Source organism: Taeniopygia guttata, chromosome 8 (assembly GCF_048771995.1).
Source record: "Taeniopygia guttata chromosome 8, bTaeGut7.mat, whole genome shotgun sequence".
Classification (NCBI taxonomy): domain Eukaryota; kingdom Metazoa; phylum Chordata; class Aves; order Passeriformes; family Estrildidae; genus Taeniopygia; species Taeniopygia guttata.
In genome coordinates, this window is record NC_133033.1 from 24077174 (window position 1) to 24084229 (window position 7056).

At 45.5% G+C, this 7056-nt stretch overlaps 1 long non-coding RNA gene across 2 annotated transcripts; it reads right to left on the reverse strand.

Annotated features, from left to right (window-relative positions):
* Positions 1 to 943: 943 nt before the first annotated feature.
* On the reverse strand, positions 944 to 6980 carry LOC115496258 (uncharacterized). Of its 2 annotated transcripts, none has more exons than XR_012057115.1 (6): positions 6862 to 6980; positions 5429 to 5543; positions 4636 to 4891; positions 3397 to 3489; positions 2101 to 2171; positions 944 to 1216 (listed from the first exon to the last, which is right to left on the reverse strand). It is a non-coding gene; the product is annotated as an uncharacterized lncRNA (long non-coding RNA). The 2 variants fall into 2 exon arrangements; XR_012057114.1 differs by having other exon boundaries at positions 3383 to 3489.
* Positions 6981 to 7056: the final 76 nt, after the last annotated feature.

Here is a 7056-nt window from a genome sequence, read left to right on the forward strand (position 1 = left end):
ACCATCAGCTTAATGTCATGAGTACAAAAAAAGGCTTCTTTGAGCAGTAGTCACCCTTTAACATCCTCCTGTTGTGCTTTCATTGTAATGTCTGTCATTCCCAGTCATACCAGCCACATAATAGAGTTCTTCAGGGCTTCTAATTTTTATTGTCATTGTGCTCCCACTGTTATGTTAATTAGATTAAACCAGACTCCCACTGAGGCTGTAACAATGATAAACAGTGTAGTAATCTGTCAGCTCTCTCTGAAACCACTTTCCACGGCTTTGGAAATGTGCTGCTCCGACAGACCACACTGCTGTATATTGTAAATAATCTGCTTTGATCACACTTGCTCACATACATTGTAATAATCAACACTGAAAAATAAGCTTCTAATGACTCACAACCTGAGGCACATTATTGATCTTTCCTATCAGCTACCATGAAGGGGCTCATGGAAGCAGAATGTATTAATGCTGCCATTTTTAACTACACAAGACAAATATTGTGGAGAGAGGGGTCCTGCCAGAAATCTAAAATGACCACACATTAATACTCATCATTTTCTTTGTCTGGAAAAAAATTGGCTAATTCCATCTTTCCCTCTTTGCCTGAAATAGGTTCTAGCCTTTCCACTAATTGTTTTAAAGATAGCAGTAAATTCTGACAGCTTTTAACACAGACACTCAGTTCTGTGGGATTTTGCTTCCAGGCCATTAACTCCTAAATCCATATTCTGACAGATTTCTTCTGAGGAACAAAGAACAGCGTAGGAATGAGACCTGAACTGCTTTTCTTGTCTTACTGTAGAGACACTCAGCAACAAAGCCCTCCTCGTTATAGAACCTGTGCAGAATGAGGACTTCACAAATCCAGGTTTTTTACAAGTGCTGTGGAAACCATTATTACAGATGGATCTGTAATTCTCACTAGCCCTGTGCCTCATTTCAGTGAATCCCAAAAGGTTAAGTCCTCTTTATTCAGTGTGTGTGTGTGTGTGCTGATGTATGGACATCTGCTGTGTCCATAAACCAGCATTACACGTCCTGTTTCTCCTCCTGCTGCAAATCTGAAGCAGATGTGTGAGGCTGCAGAAAATAGGTGTAAGCTGTATTTCTCCAAACTGTGTTCTTGCTGCTGTTTAGAAGGCAGCAATTTGCCAAATAGCAGAACCAGAGACTTTAGAAGCAAATAACAACATACAGCCACAATCTCGCTTTTCCATCCTTTGGCCTGAAAATAATCAAAGAAGAGTGAAAATAGAACCCAAAAATAGAAATTACTTATTTTTTAGACCTCTACCCTAATATAATGCCTGTCCCCAGCACCTACCAAAGTCCACTGCAGACCCCTCATTCATAAGGCTGGCAACTGTGATCCCGGAAAGAAGCTGCAAATGCAAAGTCCTACCTAATATGCTGGACTGAAATGTGTGTTCAGTATGCTCCAGCAGCTCCAAATTAATCAGAGCTCAGATCTATGGAACCCAAGGGCTGTCCAGGCTGGAGCAGCAAAGTCAGGGAACTCCCAGCAGTTAGAGAGCAGAGCTGTGTTATGAAGAAATGGGCACAGCTGCTTTGGTGAGTCACATGTGGGTTTAGAGCAAGGACCCAGCTGGAAAACACTTATTCTCCATCATTTCTTGAGGTCACTGCTGAAGTTCAAGTAATGAAAAAAACTGATGAGTTAAAAGCAAACCTCCCTAGGTTATATTTGAAACACACAGCTCAGGGATAGTCTTACACAATTTAAGCAGCCTCTGGAAAGTGTGGCACAATCATCCACTAAGCTTTTCCACTCAGGGAAACAGCTGGGTTGAGGATCGCAGGCTTTGACCAGCTACAAAACAAGGTAAGTCTGTGCTACAGGAAATCTTCCAAAATAAGATATCAAACAGAGAAGGAATAGTCATTCATTTCCTGTAACTGATGCTTAAGCCAAGAATCATTAAAATGTATCCTGAATTTTTAAAGTTATTTTTTTCCCTTTTCTCCCTGTCCCATCTTGTCTTTTTGCATTCTCCTTATCCTTGTCTCTTTAAAAAGAGGCTTTTTAAATTTTGATCACTACTTGCAAAGATCAGCACAACAGACCAAGTCATCCTCCTACTTATTTACCTTTGTGCTTGATTTTCAGTGCAAGCATAAGCCTTCAATGATTTCAGCAAAGCTTCTTGGTTGGGCATTCACTGGAAGAAAAATAGATTCTGTCTTTGCAGGGGAAAAGAAAATTGTCTGATTGTATCTGTCTCATGCTTCACTAGAGGGCTCCAGATAATTATCTTAAATATTATCCAGGCGGCTGTAGTGTACAGGCTGTTAATTGCACCTAATTAGACATCAGTACATGTATTAATCAACTACAAGTCAGGCCTCAATACAGAAACACTCAGTGGCACTGTTTCCATCTACAATTAGCCTCCAGCTCCTATTTGGGTCCTCAGAAGTCGTGTGCAGGTATTGCTTCTCCCTCCCAATATTCTCCTGTTTCTAACCCCGCTGCTGTGCTGTCTTGTGTCACACACCTAAAATATTGCACATTATTTAAAATATTGCCCACAGCTCTAGGATGAGAACAGCCAGTGCTAAATTTATTTTCCAGGGCACAGCACATTTTTTTTCACCACAAATGAAAAGTTCATCAGTGCAAGAGACACTTATACTGCGGTATAAGTCTCAGCCTGTAGTTCATCCCACAAAACACCTTATACACCTCATAAATCTTTGACTTCATCTTTGTGACACTTTCTATGTAGTCACTTCTTTAAAACCTATTTCCAAACACTGTATACAGAACCTCCCTTCCTTTGGCAGGCTTTAAGTACCCTTGTTTCCTTACTGCAGAGAGCAGGATGTTGTTTACTGAATGACAGATTAAAAAGTTGTTAACAGGGTTTAATCATGTTCCTATTTTAGTTCAAACTACCTCTGCTAGGCACCAGAGCTGGAGCATTCTGCTTTCTTTGCCCTGACACTACTTAAACCCTTCTGAAAGGATGTGCAAAATCTTCTGAGGAAGCAAGGTAAAAAACAAGATTTCTTTTCCTTCAATCCACTTACTATAATAAAAGTAGTAAACAAGGAGTTACAAGAAAAAACAGCTGCAGTTTGATACCAAAGCTGGGTTCTGTCTTACTCCCTGCCCCCTGTGCAGAGCACAGAAGCAACATTTTCTTTTTTTTCCCAAGTTACTTATAATGAGATCCCACTCTTTGGCCTTAATTTCTGGACCCTAGATTTCTGGGAATGGAAGAAATTAGCTTATCTTTTGCAGCCTGAATTTGGAATATCCACTGGCTACAAGGGACAGACCATACACACAGCACCCCACAGGGAGAAGGCAGCCACGTGTTCAGGGTGCTACTCCCACCCTATGGAACAAGCTGGCCATATTTCATACCTGGGAAGTCCCACCTGTGTCAGGGTATGTGGGTGGCTCTGAACACTGGCACAAAGGTGTCACTTTGGGCAGACAAACAGCTGCTCTCTCCTCAGCTCTGGTTTTCTCTGGCAGCACGTGGAAGCAGAAACAATTATTACCTTTGGTTTTGTAGTGGATGAACAGCATGTTTTAGATTAGTGGAATTAATTCTTGTGCTGCATCAAAGGGATATAGGTAAAGGCTAAAATAAGAAACCAAACAAGGGAAAATATTTGTAATAAGCTAATTATCTGATTAAATGATTACATGCTTTGTCATCCTACACCTGTTAATACACCACTGTAAATATCAAATGCAGAATTAATACCAGCCATTAAATGCATGCTACCCCTCTCCAAAAGCCCAATTAAGCATGTGTTTACGAATGATGCCACTAATTATCCACATCTTCTATTTCAATCAAATGTTTCCAATACAGCAGGAACGGTGGAAAGCAGGAGCTGATGAAAGCTCTCTCAGCTCTCATGCTGCATGGTTTTGCTACCTGCTGCAGAGAACAAAAATGCTCCCAACACAGAGCATTGTATTGTATTGAAACACAATATTATCCACCTCCCAGGCTTTCTTGTCTGCACCCAAGTGCAGAATCACAGGATGAGGGGGTAACTTGAGCTGGAGGGGCCCTCAGAGGTCCCTGTCCAAGCTCCAGCTCAGAGCAGGTCAGCTCTGGGGTCAGACCAGGCCACTCAGGGCTTGAACTGCCAGCTTTGGAAAACCTCCAAGATGGAGATGGCACAACTTTGCTAGGCAACTGTGTTGCTGCTGAGAGTCCTCATGGGGAATAGGTTTTCCCTGTATTCATCCAGAACTTTCTTGTTTTGGCTCCTTGTCACCTCTCACCTTGGCTCAATAACCTCAAAGGAAGGGGCTGGATGTGTAGGGTCCCCAAAGCCTTGCCTGCCCTGGGCTGACCAAGCCCTGCTTCCATGGCTTTTTCTCTCAGGGGAAGTTCTGCAGCCCCAGCCATCCCGGGGGCTTCCCTTCCCTTCCCTTCCCTTCCCTTCCCTTCCCTTCCCTTCCCTTCCCTTCCCTTCCCTTCCCTTCCCTTCCCTTCCCTTCCCTTCCCTTCCCTTCCCTTCCCTTCCCTTCCCTTCCCTTCCCTTCCCTTCCCTTCCCTTCCCTTCCCTTCCCTTCCCTTCCCTTCCCTTCCCTTCCCTCAGTCTCTCAAGGCCTTTCCTAAAGCAGGGAGAGCCCCAAACTGGACACAGTACCTGGGTATGATCTAGGGAGTGCTGAGCATGAGGGACACGTCCCCCAGTCCCCTGGCCATGAGAGCAGCGTCCCTGTGCCAGCAGGGCTCCTGCTGGGCAGCCAGCTTTGCATCTGCACCAGCTGCCCTGAGCACAAAACCCTCTTGCTGATGTCTTGGCAGGAGGACAGCCTGCACTTGGAGAGTACTTGGCAGCCTTTTCTCACATCCTTAAAAGCAGCAGCAACACCACATTGCAGAGGAGATCCAAGGTGCTGCTATTAAATCATGCAGGAAATATAAAACAGAATCAAGTAAATATTCTTAGAAATACAGTGAGCTGGACACCATTAGCACAGCTTAAAAGCGTTGAATTTCTCAGCAAAAGGTTCCTAGAAATGTTTACAATATGTTAATTTACATGCCAGTTTATAATTTTGCATTATACCAGATTTCCTCCTCTGAGGCTGGAGTGGTCCTGGCACAGGGTGCCCACAGAAGCTGTGGCTGCCCCTGGATCCCTGGAAGTGTCCCAGGCCAGGCTGGACAGGGCTTGGAGCAACCTGGGCTGGTGGAAGGTGTCCCTGCCCATGGCAGGGCTGGGATGAGATGAATTTAAGGTCCCTGCCAACCTAAATCATTCTGGGATTCTGTGATTCCAACCCACCTTGCACTCCATCTGCCTTTGGAGATCTGATTTCCTTAAAACTGCATGCTCTCATTTTGCAAATCTTATTTTTGCAGCATTAAGCTTTTCTCACGTAGAACAAATTTTACTAACAGTGGTATATTAGTATCAGAATTTCTTCACTCACCTCAGTGTTGCAGGCAATTAACAAGTGAAGCATTTTTTACCAAAGGGCACTTCTGGTACCACAATAACTTGCCAGACAACATTTTCCTTTCCTTGGCACTGATGAATAGCTGAAACTTCAGGAAAATTTCAGTTATTAGTTCTGACTACTGTCATTCTAAAGAGAGGAATGCATCAGAATCTCTTATTCCATTCTGTACCAGCTTTGAATTTTAACACTGAAAGAGCTCAACACAACCCACTTCAGAAAAATAATTATTTAAGAAACCATATCAAGAACAAGGACTGTTAAATCATGTCCACAGCTGACTCCCTCTGAGATATTTGATCACACTTAGAAAACAGAGATGTTATTCCTGACTAACTTAACAATGTCTTGTAAGGATCAATTATATAGGCTGCATTATAGGTCATAAGGGGCGTGAGGGAGTGAAAACTACTCCATAAAAACAGTTACTTAGGAATAACCTGATTTAGGCTAGAATTTCTCAAAAATACGTGAAGTTTTGCAAGAAGAGGTGAAGGTCCAAACCAGGACTTTTAAAATATTCTAATTATGAGAACACTAACTATAACACTCTAGGAAAACTTAAAATATTTCATACTGAACTGCCTTAAATACTCCGTATTGAATTGCCTTAACTACTCCTTATCAAATAATCTTAATTATGTTGCTGCATGATTAAAAACTGAAGTATTAATTCAAACTCACGTCTGATCTCTGTTCACTTTTTACTCACACCAGATTTAATTACACTAAGTGTACTGCCATGCTATCGCTATAAAATAGTTAATGCCAAGACCAGTAGAGGCACCTCTGAAGGCCCAAAGCTCATAAATACAGTTTTAATTTACCAAACGTTAAAACGCAGACACGGGGAGACAAAAGTTTATTTAGGACCGCAGAGCGGGCTAGAGATGCTCGAGAACACCCAAAGGTGTATAGCAAACAGAAACACCGCAAGTCGTGCTCCAGCTTCTGTCCCTTGTCTGCGGGGTGTGGGGACGGCGCTGGGCTCGGTGCCTCGCTGCCTGCCCGCCCGGCTCCCTGTTTCCCCCAGCCCGGGGCTCCGGGCGCGGCCCCCGGCAGCGGAGCTCCGGGGCTCGGAGCCCCAGGCCGCCCTTCACCCTCAGGGCACTGCGGGCCGCTGCTGCCCGCAGAGCGGGGATGAGGCGGCAATGACACCCCAGCTCCTGCGGCCGCGGGCTCACCTGCCCGGCCACAGCGGGGGCTGCTCGGCCCGGCCAGCACCACCCGCCCGTCCTCCGGCCCCGGGAACCACAGAGCACCGCGGCTGGAAAACACCATCGAGGCCAACCTATGCCCTGTCAGCCGTGCCATGGCACAAGTGCCGCAGCCAGCCTGTCCTTAAACACCTCCAGGGACGGGAACCCCGCCGCCCCCCTGGGCAGCCCTTTCCAATGTCTCATCACCATTTCCGGGCAGGAATTCCTCCAGATGTACGACCTGAACCTCTCCTGGTGCAGCTCAGCCCGGGGAGGGCGGTCAATGGAGAGAGGCAGCGGTGCGGAGGGAGCCCCGCAGGACGCGGGGCCGCATCCCGGGAAAGGGAAGGGAAAAGGCTCTGGAGGCGGAGGAGGGCGCGGGGCGGCCCGGGCGCGGCGGCC